The sequence below is a fragment of the Sphaeramia orbicularis genome, chromosome 16, assembly GCF_902148855.1.
Source record: "Sphaeramia orbicularis chromosome 16, fSphaOr1.1, whole genome shotgun sequence".
Lineage (NCBI taxonomy): Eukaryota > Metazoa > Chordata > Actinopteri > Kurtiformes > Apogonidae > Sphaeramia > Sphaeramia orbicularis.
Window position 1 is genome coordinate 6,089,894 of NC_043972.1, and position 14,357 is coordinate 6,104,250.

The following is a 14,357-nucleotide window of genomic DNA, read 5'->3' on the forward strand; positions in this document are numbered from 1 at the left end:
CACCGGTATTATTGGCCCGATATTGGCATAAAAATGTAATATGGGTGAATATCGTTATCAGTTTATTTTGCCTATCATTAAAACCGATAAAATAATGCCTTGATTTCGCCAGCATTTACTGACGCGTAAATGAAGCATTGTTTGTAGCTGAAAGAAATGTGCAGTTTTCAAAATTGTACAGCAGAGTTGCCACACTGTAATAGACTCATGGAGGGAGGGAGAGGAAAAAAAAAAAAGGGCATTTTTTCCACAACTTAAGTTGAAGTATGTATTCTTTGCACAGACAGTGTTTACATTTTGAAAGCCTTGTTGCATTTGAGAATGCATCCAATGGGACATCACAATAAAATTAGGCATGATCTGTTAATTCCATGACAGGAGACATGTAATGTTACCTAAAATTAGTTTAATATCCCACATATATCGGCAGCGGTATCGGTAGATATCGGAATCGGAAATTAAGCGTTGGACAATATCGGCATATCGGTTTTTGGCAAAAAAGCCAATATCAGACATCCCTATAAATAAATAAATAAACGGCTCTTTACAAAGACTTGGTTCCCATCGTTCATTTCAAAGAGCCGTTCAAAGGATTCGATTCGTTCGTGAACGTCACATCACTACTTAGCTTAATGACGTATAATTGGGTAATTTCGTACTGTTATGAACTAAATCCTATATTTCAGGTGTCTGCAGGTACAGTAGCTGTCAGCGTTACAACTTTACAGACCGGAAGTTGAACCTGTGTGTTTCCTTCAGGTGTAACACATCCTCTCTAGAGTCGATCTTTGCCTGCTGTGTTTACACATTGACACTTGTTGGGCTCCATGTGTCCGTTCACACTGACCGACTCACCGGCAAATGAAGAAACCCCCTCTGGGAACACATTTTGCACATGATACGGTGAGTCTTTGACAATTTACAGCACACATAACACCTCATGATTCATTTTCCCTGTAAAACCTGGACGGAGACTCACATTAGCTTGGTGTAAATGTGTGGAAAACGGTTTTACGTTGACATTTTTAACACATTTTTACCCAGAGTTACAGCTAATGTCATGTTGGTAAAATAACTTCCTGATTGAAAAAGCTCCAGTCAAAGTGTTTTCTGCTTCTATTTGCTCCGTTTATTGCGTCGTGTCTAAGTTAACGCTAGCTTTAGCCGTTTAGCTTGTTTTGCTAACTGTTCCTGAACTGGTTTTAATGATGGTTTCAGGTTCCGCCGGATTTTTCTAAACTAATTCAGGTTTGTGTGTTTATATGAACATGACACTTCACTCATTCTGTTTCTCGTTTGCAAATGCCGCTGTAACTCTGTAATAAATCTACTGCTGCAGCTGGAACCTGGATTTATTAGTATTTCCTGTAATTTAATCTCGGAATCCACAGTCAGACCGGTTTAATTCTAACCTTCTATCAGGTATTTTCTATCATGACGGTATGTTTTAGACCACACACAGTCTGATCTGAACAGATAATCCAGATTATATTTGATTTGTTGGACATAACCACTATGCATTAGGAAGTACTGTACAGAAAGTGACAATACTAGTGTATGCCTAATGTCATAACTTTAAGGAAGTGAGGAAATGTGGAAGGAGTGGACCACAGATTACAGAGATTTACCACTTTATCAAAGGAAATTAACCCTTTCATACATAGTGGTCACTCCAGTGGACAGTTCTTCTACAGCTGTTCTCTTATATATTCATGGGTTTTGTTGTTTTAGTTCCATATCAGCCAACACAGTGGACGCTTGTGCATCACCCCATACACTGCAGTTCATATCATTCCAGTAACTTTGCTGTTCTGGATTAACCTGATCTGCAGTAACATGTTTGAGTGTAAATCAATCGTTAATTGTTATTAGACTGTAATTTACAGGGTCTTTTTTTTGTTTTGTTTTGTTTTTTTTTGTTTTGTTTTGTTTTTTTTTTTTTACTTTTTTTTTTTTCTTTTTGTGTATCATCTCCATGAAGTGAGTAATAACTAGTATTAGAGTATGTTAAAATATGAGAAAACATCAGGTTAGCAGCATTAAAAATATTTTTATTTCATTGTTTTCACACTTTATATCAGTAAATACATGTTTCTTTGCTTCAAAACTTAAACACATGGGCTCCAGCTGAGTGGACATTTTTGCAACTGTGAAAAATAGGTTCATAAAAAAAATGTCAATCACGTTGTTCTGTTTTTTAGTTTGGTTTTTGTTTGGTTTTTTTCCATGCCTAAAGAGGAATAAAAATATTCATTAAGGTTCTCATAATTCATGCATGAAAGGGTTCATCTGTTTACATATATTTAATTTAACTCACCTGTCTGATTTCTTTGTGTGTCTCAGTTATGTTTACTTATGTCTAATATTTCCTTTTGACACTTCCCACATAGTCTTTGTTGCTGCAACATGTGCAGAACATTGTACTTTCACCTGCAATTAAACGCATATGTTAAGTTCATTTGCTTACTTTTTTAGATGCAATGCAAAGCTTTCTTAGTCTGGTTTATTGTGACAATTTTTATTTTTTATTTTTTTAAAGGCTGATATGAGTGTATAGCAGGTTACCATATTTTGCAAACCTCCTGCACAAAATACTGACACTAAAATGCTTCAGGCAAGTCTGATATTAACTATCTCTTACCTTGGTAGTAACTGGGTAACAATTGAACTCCATTCTGAGGTCAGCGTAACTAATGTGTAAATAAATGAGTCTCAATCACATTATTAATATTTTAAAAAAATAATAAAAAAATATATATATATATATATTAATAATGTGATTGAGACTCATTTATTTACACATTAGTTACATTTACTGTTGAATATTAGAGTAATTCATCAATATATGTGCAGTTGAACATCAAACTAACCATAAATAATGTAAGTGGGTGAGTATCTTTTGAGCTGTATGTATCATCCCAGCTAGCACTTTCTTTAAAAGAGAGAAAGCAAGCGAAAGATGTAAAAAGATTAAAGTCAGTGCAGATGAATCGACCAAAACAACTGATCAGGTAGGCTATACATTCAGAAAAAAATTTAATGCACATATGTATATCACATCCTAGGTGACACAACCGTAGTAATTATTTCTTTTTAACAATTATAAAGGAGTCAACGTTTTGGACCTAGTTAAAGAAGTGTCAGTCTTGTGGTTGTACTAAATTCAGCCGAATAATAATGATGTCATGGAACAAATTACTGTCATAGTTACAAAGTGTCGTGTGTTACACAACTATTATTGTTATCAGTTTCAATAAGCTTTAGAGGAATGAGAGGATTGAAGGACAAATACTTTGCTGTGAATGATTGGAACTAGTTTTAAATCGAAGTATGTGCAACAAAAAAAAAAAACCTCAAAAAACTCCCTTTAGAAAATAAATACGTGGAAATGAGTGAAATTAAAAAAAAAAAGAAACAGCAGAGACCTTTAAAAATGTTCCACTGCTATTGTTATGTCCGTGTTAAATAATAAAGAAATGTCTCTGTAGAAATAAATGAATCAAATATGGGTGCACCGATACATCAGGCAGACACTGGCATATCAGATATCTTTTCACTGATGAAAGTGGTTGATATGTATCTGTTGAGTTAAATTAAAGGTTTAGACATACATTTTTGTGTCGGAACTAGTGTTTATTCAAAGGTTATGTAACGAATGACTGAAGTAGAAACTATTTTATGTATTTTTGTGTTGAAAGTAACGTTGGCATTTACGAAGAATTTTGCAAAACTTTTCAGTGGATTGCCAAATTCCAGTTTTTAATGGAAATATGTGTAAAAACTCACTTGAAAATAAAATATCCAATCATAAAATCTAATAAAATACAGGAACCTTTAAAGAAAAAAAAGGAATATGCCTTTCTGAAATAAATTAACCAAACTGTATTTCCTGTTGAACATCACAAATAAGACAGAAAAATATGCAGAAGTTGACTGTTTTTCTTCCCTTCATCAGTATTTATACTTGTATATGTTGCATCAGCTCCATCCCTGGTTTGTTCATCATTTATTAAGCAGTGTTTACTTGTTGCCTCATGGTGAATACCTGTTTTCATGAGGATGTGTCAGATATAGTGCAGAAAAATGCGTGTGGTGTACTGTTACAGTTGGCAGAGAGTCGGTATAACAGAGGAAATAACCTGAGGCAGTGATTTGAGCTCCATTATATGACCTTTGACCCTAACCAGTCATACTTCTGACCCCGTGTGTGTCATCTCCGGTTTCAGCAGATGTCGCCTCAGGTCAGCGGCTCTGATCCATTCATATCTCACCCGTCTTCACCCCAGTTATTGATACATCCACCCACTGACCCACTCATTAGTGGCTCATGCGTTAACCCTTTAGCATGGTTTTCTGTAAATGAACACACTGCACAGTTTGTTTTAGTGATGGATGAAAGAATGGTCCAGCTGTTATTATTCAGGAAAAGGGGGAAATCATCTGTGTTGTTTTTATTTCTTTAAACTGTGTTTCTCAAACTTAGGCTCGGGCCCTAAAATGAGTCACAGAGCTGTTTTTATTGATTCAGATTCTTTATTTGTCATTTAAATAATATAGATGTACTGCAAAAACGAAATGACGATGCATTGGTCTCAGTAAAAAACACAGATAAAACACATGTAGACAGAATAAAAAATAAAATAGTCAGTACAAAAATATATAAATATGCATGAATAAATAATGCACATAATAGAATCTGTGATAATAAAGAAAAACTATACTACAGGGTGTCCCATAAGTCTCCATACATAGGAGAAAGAAAGAAAGAATTTACAAAGAAAATGGGGGACGCAGCCTTTACTAACTATGCACCAAAGTTATGGAATACAATTCCAAAAGACATTAGAGAAGCCAGTTCACTGAATATATTTAAAACCAAATTAAAAACATTTTTATTCTCATTAGCCTTTGAAAGGAGATAAAAATGGGGTCACAATTCAGGAACCAGGAATGTGCGCTGTTTTTATTTTTATTTTATTTTATTGTATTTCTGTTTTTATTTTTTATTTTATTGTATTTCAAATTTCATCTTATTTCTTGCACTTCAAAAATTCTATGCATAATCAAATATTTTAATGTGGACTGTTTTTATTTTTATTTTATTGTATTTCTCTCAAATTTCATCTTATTTCTTGCACTTCAAAAATTCTATGCATAATCAAATATTTTAATGTGCACTGTTTTTATTTTTATTTTTATTTTATCGTATTTCTCTCAAATTTCATTTTATTTCTTGATGTATAATCAAATCTTAATGTATTTTAATATTGTATTTTTTCAATCAATGTGAAGCACTTTGGGCTACAATTTCTGTATGAAAGGTGCTATACAAATCAAGTTTATTATTATTATTATTATTATTATTATTAGGAGACATAATACATTCCATACATTTATGGTTCTAACATGTATTTCTTTACATTTCTTCTTAGTTCTTCAGCAGTGGAGGACACGCATTGAAATGTGTTCCCGACAAAATGGCAGTCATATAGAGCATATTATATAAATAAAAATGGTTTATGTCAAGAAACATTTATTTTTCCTGTGTATGGAGGCTTATGGGACACCCTGTAGTTTGATTTTCAAATGTATTGCACTGAATATGGCCCAACATGGCAGGTAGAGTCAATACTGCACATTTTGTGGCTGAGATCCTCTCATTATATTGCGTTGTGTATCTCTGACATTATGTGTGTTTATTTATTATTTGCTTATTTATCGGGTCGTCAATGGACAGGTGAAAATTTATAGTAGTAGTACATGTGAATGGATTTTCTTAATGAAAACAGAAAAACAGTGTTCTCTGGAAAAGTTTATGAATGTTGACCTGAGAAATGTAGAAGAAAGGCATGAGTTATAAACCAAATAATAGGACAAAAAAGACTGAAGAGAAATATCATGTAAAAGATATAACAGCACAAAAATGTTGTAAAAAGATTAACATAACTTAAAAATTATATGAAACAACAAGACATACTGTATATAATGTAAGAAAACTAAATAAAAAGAACAGAAAATGAAAACAATTCTGATTGGCTCCAAATGTCAGCGCTCCAAAGTGAATATTTAATCCTCCAATGAGAACACAGCCTGTTGTTTTCAGAGCCGCGTACCAAAGTTATAATAGTTTTGGATTTTTCGTTATAGTTTAGTTTTATTTAGTTTTGACTTTTTTTTTCTCTGTAATTCAGTTAGTTTTAATTAGTTTTTAGAGCAGGTTTGCTAGTTTTTATTAGTTTTTGTTATTTTCTAAATACTTAGTTTTAGTTTAATTTTAGTTTCTTTATATCTTTTCTCGTCTTCACCGTCAAATTCAAATAAATCCCAGACAGGACTCTGCCGCTTTCTCCCAACTTTAGTCTCCGTGTTTCCAGGTAGAGTGGGGACCAGAAGATGTCTCTAAACGACAAGTGACAAGAAGTGACAGACCGTTAAATATCATATGGTGCCAGCAGCTAAAATTGCTTGAGGGAATTAAATCAATTTTATATCAATCTGACGTTGACAAAGACGAAAACGAAGGGAATTTTATTCATAATTTTTATACATTTTAGTTAGTTTTGTAAAGACACAATACAGTTTTAGGTAGTTATCATTTTTTTCTTTAAACTATAGTTTTTATTTATTTCAGTTAACGAAAATGTTTTTACAATTCTAGTTTTCGTCATTTCGTTAGTTTTCGTTAACGATAATAACCTTGCCGCATACATAATATTTGTAATTTTATCATCACCCGGTGACCAGGAGGTGAAAATATTCACATAGAAATTAAATAAATATGGTTTAAAAACATCAATAAATGTCAACATGAATCAAAGGACATGTGTTACACTGTAATGACTTAAACTTATCTTTGTACTTCAGTGACATTTTTGCTAAAATTACTATTTTAAACTAGCTTTTTTTATGTTTTCACCATGTAATTTTAGGTGAGGTAACATCACAGTATTCCCTATTGACCAGCCTCCACTGATAAAAATGAAAAAAGGAGATGAAAAAATTAAAAGCGACAAGATTCAAATGGCATTAAAGCAAGTCAAAAATAATGTAAAATATGCATCAAAACAAGCATAAAATGATGCAACATGATTAAAATTATGTAAAAGTTACAAAAAGGTAAAAATATAAGTCTATAAAAATGTAGATGTAAAAAAGAAGACACAAGATTAAAACAAGATAAAACAAAAAAATAAAAATAAAAGACTTTCAGAGACAGTGAAATAGTCAGTATAATTGTAGATTTATTGCATTTAATGACATGTGTAAGTTTATTTCATCTCACAAAACAATCCAAATATTTATCCAGATGCATCACTCTGAGCATAAAGAAGCAATGAACACACACTCCACACGTTGGTTTACATGTTTTTTATTCTTTAAGGTGGACTCTTTTAAGGTGGACGGATAAGGACAGAATACCCGTCAGTTACCTGGAAAAGGGAGTGACCAGGCTGTGATTAACTCACCTGGGCATCACCACAGCCCACTGCCCACCTGGTGAGTGACCACGCCACCTACTGGCCCATGTCTGAGTTGTATTGTCATTTTTTATGTTTTCATATTAATGTTACGCTGCATTAAAGTCTAATTTTACCCCATGACAATCAAAAGACAACTATGCAGATTTCTGAAGCTGTGAAGGGATTTGTTTGAGTTTTGTGCTGGGTTTTTTTGTTTTGGTTTGTTTGGGTTTTTTGGAGGTTTTTTGCACACTGTATCTAGAATATTTCTACCACTTTTTCTCAGTGCTGTAGAGTCTTTTCCCATGGTGAATTGAAGCCCTGAAGTGATCTTAAACCAAAGTTCCCCAACAATAAGTGCAATTCTTCAGCCTGTGTTGCAGTGTTTGTTATTTCGGGATCAAACTGACAAACAAGTTAATCTGTCAGTGGTTTTATGAGCTGAAATCTCTGTTGTCATGTGTTTCTGGTGGTTCTTAAGTGAGTGATGAAACAGCTTTAGTGGAAAATGAAACAGACTGACAGGTAGAAGGATACGTAGACAGAAACAACTCTCATTAGAGACGGTAGCACTGACTTATTTTATACAAAATCAATGAAAGGAATCGTACTAAAATGATATTCGGAGTACGACTCTATTATCATGGAGGTGTTGAAGGCTCAAAAAGAGGTGATTTGACCCATTTTGACTTATAAAGATTTTTGCAGATGTATCAAGTGAGTCATATAATTGTGTTTACAGCTCATTCTGTCTGAGTGTCTACCTTTCCTCCTGTTAAACCCTGACCATATTTTCAGGGGAAAAATGCCTAAAGAGACATACCCAAAGTAAATGAAGAATTCCTTCACAATAATAAGGTTCATATGGATGTTGTTGGTGTCTATGGACATTTAGAGACCTCACAGAATCTATTCCCATTGTCTAAAATATTGTATCTATTACTATGCCTGAGTAAACTGTAACAAACTAAAAGAGAAATTGGAATTTTTTATCCTCGCCTGTTTTTTTTCGGCTGGATTGACGATGATATGCATAAATTAATTGTTCGTGTCGGATATTTTAATCGCGTATATTTCACCCTACAAAGATTAAAAATCATGTTTGAACATTAAAGTTTGCACTAAAATACACTTTTGATGTACTTTTATTAACATTAGGGTCTAAACTTTGAGCAAAAGTTGGAAAAAACATTCATTGCCCGGATTTATTATATTTTTATTGTAGATGAATATTAATATAATTTTTTCGGCCTGCGGGCAGGCTGATAAGACTAAAGGGGTTAATGTTTATGTTGCATTTACTGCATCTGCTTCTGAATTACTGTATATTCCGATCATACACGTTATATTCTATAAGATCACCACATTTATAGTTCTATCAGTACTTATGAGCTGAGAAAAACAGGTCTTTGTCAGCTTTGTCACGATGTATTTTCCACTAAATTCAAGAGGGTTTTTAAATAGTTTATTGAGCTTAAGAAGGAAGAGAATAATAGAACACATCCTTCAGCTCAACATTGAAATTCAGCACATTTGGAGATTTTCGCTGGACAGGAATAGGGTGAAAAACTGTAACTAAAGCTGCAGTGGATTAAAAAGTGTAGTATTTACCTCAGAGATGTGAAGTAGAAGTATACTCTGGTTAAATCTTTAACATACACATACGTCTGCATTTCCTGCTCTACATGCAACCAGAGCCAGGTTTATTCAAATGAAACATAATTAATACTGAGCTCCAGAGTCACTGTTAATTATTCCAGACCTGCTAACATGCCTTCATACAGCAGGCGTAAAGTAAACCTATACAGCGTATCATTCACCAATGTGAGTGAGGGTGGGGGGGTGTCAAGAGCCGGGCCTGTTTCTGAAGGCAGCACGTCATTTTCCGTTGTTCAGACTGTCACCAGAGCATCTGTTTGAAGATGAAGTTGACAGCTGATGATCCGGTTTGATCTCGGCCACTAAGCCACACCCACGCCACGCAGAGGGAAGGTACAGGAATGACTGCCAAGCTCTGGGTGGGATACCGGGATATTTGTCCATACCCACGAGCTCCAAGGATCAACTGAAGGACATACCTTGACATTCTGTATTTCATCAGCTTATTTTTCTTCTTTGTGGGAGATCATGGAAACCTAGTTGTATTATTTGTCTTGGTGTGTCTGATATGGGGGAACCCTACAGGAGCTCAGAGTTTATGTTGCACCATGTGACTGTAACGCCCTGGGTTCTTCATGTTCTCAGTCCTGCCTTTACAACATCAAATAAGAGAAAGAGATGCAAGTGGAACATGCAGATTTAAAACTGAGGAAATTTACTTAAAATGAACCTGCAACGCATCTGAGAAAGTTGGCACAGTAAAGTATCTAGGAGTTTGTCATCAATTCTTTTCACGGCACTTAAAATATGATCAGGGATTGACTATATGGACTAACTACACGTTTCTGGTGAAATTTTCTTCCATTCTTCCGGCAAATACGTCTTACAGGGTCTGTGTGGTTGCATGTTGTGTTTCAAGATGCACCACATATCCTCTACAAAGACCTGAAGTCCTGCCTATTTCAGTTGTGTAACATGGGAACTTAATTCAGAAAAAGATGATATTACAGTCAGTGGAGAGACACGTTCATTTTTGATCCCCTGTCGTTTACATATATGATGTTTGTCAGTTTCAAAGGTCATTACCTCCACCAAGGAGGTTATGTTTTTGCCAGGGTTTGTTTGTTTGTCTGTTTGTCTGTCCGTTAGTGTGCAACATAACTCAAAAAGTTATGGACAGATTTTGATGAAATTTTCAGGGTTTGTTGGAAATGGGATAAGGAAGAAATGATTAAATTTTGGTGGTGATCGGGGGGGGGGGGGGCCCCCGGGGGGGGGGGGGGGGGGGGGGGGGGGGCAGACCACAAAATTTCATCAAAATCTGTCCATAACTTTTTGAGTTATGTTGCACACTAACGGACAGACAAACAGACAGACCGACAAACAAACAAACAAACCCTGGCAAAAACACAACCTCCTTGGTGTGGGGGGGCCCACCGGGGGGGCCACTGATCAGCCTTGGCGGAGGTCTGCGCTCTCCGAGTGCTTCTAGTTTGTTTGTTTGTTTGTCTGTTTGTCTGTCCGTTAGTGTGCAACATAACTCAAAAAGTTATGGACAGATTTGGATGAAATTTTCAGGGTTTGTTGGAAATGGGATAAGGAAGAAATGATTAAATTTTGGTAGTGATCGGGGGTGGGGGGGCCCACGGGGGGGCCCATTTCCAACAAACCCTGAAAATTTCTTCAAAATCTGTCCATAACTTTTTGAGTTATGTTGCACACTAACGGACAGACAAACAAACAAACCCTGGCAAAAACATAACCTCCTTGGCGTGGGGGGGGCCCACAGGGGGGGCCACTGATCAGCCTTGGCGAAGGTCTGCGCTCTCCGAGTGCTTCTAGTTTTTACAACGAATGAAGTCAGGGTTTGTTGTGAGTGCTGAAGTATCAGATTATGAAAATCCATTAATATAAAGACTAAAACACCTGATAGTTTTGGAGGTTACATCATCATAACTGTCTCTGTCCACAAACTGTTCAGTCTGGAAATGTTTCTGCATTTAATACTTTTTCATTTTGCTTTGGAAGATTCAGGTAAAATGTGCTGAGGTAGTGGCCATCTTGGCGCTGTGTATCACATGTAACAAGAGGTTCAATCCATTCAGCTGTTAAACATAAAACTGTTTATTTATTCAATTAATGTTTGTTGAACAGGGATGATACATACAGTATTACCACCAAAGGAAAAATGCAATACATGGAAGACATCCAGCTTCAGCCAATTTGCAGTCTTTGTCCCTGGTCAGGCTTTTAAATACTATAAAATAATATACTGAACACTATAAAATAATATACTTAATACAATAAAGAATACAATGTATATAATGAATAAATGCCATAAATTAATAGATGTAAATATAGCAAAGACACTAGATGTTTCTTTACTATATTTACCATAAACCATGACTTCTGTGACTCGAACGTCATATGTGTAACGTCATATGTGATCAAAAAAGTTATTTGTCTCTCACCATTCATATTTTTTCCGTCCCATGAGGCACGGCAGAAAGGGTGAGACTTCAGCTCTCCGTTATAAAGTTATACAACTCATTCTGTTTTTGTGTAACTGGCGAACAATTGTGTGTTCTGTTCCTTCCGTCTATGGTGACATCTAGAAAAATTCAGTCCTAAAAGTCCACTGTGTACAATTTATGGGTTTTATGAGGATGTAATTGCAGAATTGGGATGCAGCATTCATTATTATGTTCTCGTTTGTGTATAATCATATGAAAATATGACTGCAGCGGGAGTGGGTCACCTCCAGAGTCAGCCTTGCATATTATGCTTCTATGTTTCTGCAGTAGCTTAAAGACACCTCTTTTTCTTCCTTTTATTGTTTTATAGTAGGTAATATCAAACGTTTAAGTGCGTCATCACCACCTACTAGTAAATTGGCTTAAGAGTCTGGTTTAGACCAGCTGTAAATGTAAAGTGTCGTGAGATTACTTTTGTTATGATCTGACACTATGTAAAATTTGATTGATCGGTATTGACACAGACAACATTATCTAGCATGCTTCCCTTTTTTTATAGTAGCGGGATATAATAATAGATTGCATTTCTATAGCAGTTTTCAAGGCACCTAAAGCATTTTATATTTTTGATCCATATTTTGGTGATGAGCTACATTTAGAAGTGTTCTTGCCAATCCAAATCAAACTAGTGTGAGTGACACCGGAGGCAAGGCAGGTGAAGTGTCTTGCTCAAGGACACCTGACTAGGACAGAGCAGGATTTGAACCACCGACCTTTCAGTTATTGAACAACCTGCGCTACCTCCTGAGCCATAGCCGCCCATCATATTGTCTAATCTTAAGATTGAGTCTTTTCATTTGGGCAGAGGGGATGAAGCCACTGAAGGTGAAAGTGTATGTTCAGTTTCTAACAACACTACACCATGACAGCATTTGCATCTGGTGAGAAAAGATATTTTAGTGCATGAAAGTGAGATGGATATTTTAAGGGAAGGGGCAGAGGGTCAAGGGGAACCGGGGGAGTTTGAGGGTAAAAGCAGTGGAGTGCGTAAGGGTACTGGGACAGGGGTGGGTCCAGGAGAAGGGTTGCAGCGTACAGAGGGTGCCTTGTTCTAGTGTTTATTAGTTGTGTGTTAGGGTTGAAATAACCCTAAAAAAATGTGCTTGACTGTAACTGGACTCGCCAACATTCTTACTGGGAGTGGGGGTTCAGTTAACTGTCATAGTTGTGTCCTTGGGAATGCTAACAATTTGGACTACCCATCATGGGAAAAGTGACGGACAAATGGAAAAACTGTTTCCCACAGTGTGTGTTTGGCCAGTGAAAAATTGAACCAAGATCTCCAGCAGATGAGACCCTGCTCTGAGCCCTGGTTTAACCCCCCATTGATGATCTATTGCACCTTTACTCCTTAACGGTGCAACAAATATAACTTTAATATATTATTATTAATTTATTTATTTATTTCATTCTGGTGTGTCAACCAAACAGCCCATGGGCAAAACCAGCCAATAATGGGTCCAGTCTGTCCCATAGGATGAATTTGTGAAATGTAAAAATTACCATATGGACCAATTCAGTCTCGAGTGGGTCAGACTAGTAAAATATTGTCATACTAGCCTGTAAATAATGACAACTCCAGTTTTTTGTCTTTGTTTTAGTATAAAAAGTCAATTTACAAGAAAATCTTTACATTTCTAAACTATCCTTCACAAAAAATGTGAATAACATGAGTAAATTTGAACAACCTGAAATGTCTTTAAAAAAGAAAGTGTAATTTTAACAATATTCTGCCTGTTGCTATATGTTTTGTGTATTTATAGATCCACTGTGATAAGCTGAGGCATAATATTATTAAAATTGCACTCATGTTTCTTAAGAATTCTTGTTCACATGTTTTAAAGGATAGTTTGTAGATGATTGTAGATTTTCATAATGTAATTTAACTTTTTTCACCCTAAAACATGGGGTAAAAATTTAGTTGACATTATTTATCAGTTTGTATGTTATTATTTTACTGGTCAGACCCATTTGAGATCGTATTAGGCTGTACGTGGCCCCTGAACTAAAATCTGTTTGATACCCCTGGTCTAAAGTAACTTGTAATTTACTTAAAGGAGTATTCTTTTGTGCTGTGTTTCAAAGGAATTATGAATTTTTAACTCAATCACACAGAGAAACTTCACAGATATTCTTTTCTCTAATCTCAAACATTCACATAGTACAAGATTTGGAACTAATGGTGCATCACTCACTACGGGATGCACTTGTTGCTTGGCAACACCATCTCTGACACTGGTTAACATGGTCCTGAATGGAAAGTACTGGCGTAGATTTTAAATGTGTGTGAAAATTAAGAACCTGATGAGTCTACGAGCAGTTCAGGAGGGTTAAGGAACCCTAAACCTCTCACATTAACACACAGTCTGAACACTGAGCACTGGTCCCAGATCAGATTTCACCTACACTTGTCAGGTTGATTGGTCTGAGCCTGACCTTTGGCACTACACAAATCTACCTCATATTTGCAGGAATGTACAGTAAAAATAGCTTTTTACCAAAGAATATTTGTAGCAGGGGAGAATGTTGATAAAAACCTACTTGCAAAAGTAGATAAATGAATAAAACGTGAGATGTATTAGTAATAGACGGGGCAGACAACATGAACAGAGAACTGCTAGCACATACTTTAGGTAATAATGGCATTTCACGTTTAATACATTGTAAAAAAGATTAAAAACACTGCTTTATTAAGGAATATGTTGGATATCTATAAAAGAACTTGATGCTCTAACAACAGCCTACATGTACAGAAGTGCAGGGT

General features: G+C 35.5%; 1 protein-coding gene across 1 annotated transcript in view; it reads left to right on the top strand.

The window, feature by feature from the left end:
- Window positions 1-781: 781 nt before the first annotated feature.
- Window positions 782-14,357, top strand: part of ncalda (neurocalcin delta a) — a 112,467-nt gene continuing 98,891 nt past the window's right edge. Inside the window, exons 1-2 of the mRNA XM_030157228.1 lie at window positions 782-903; window positions 7,382-7,497. The gene's annotated coding sequence lies outside the window, so the exon portion shown is untranslated. The remainder of the gene's footprint in view (window positions 904-7,381; window positions 7,498-14,357) is intronic.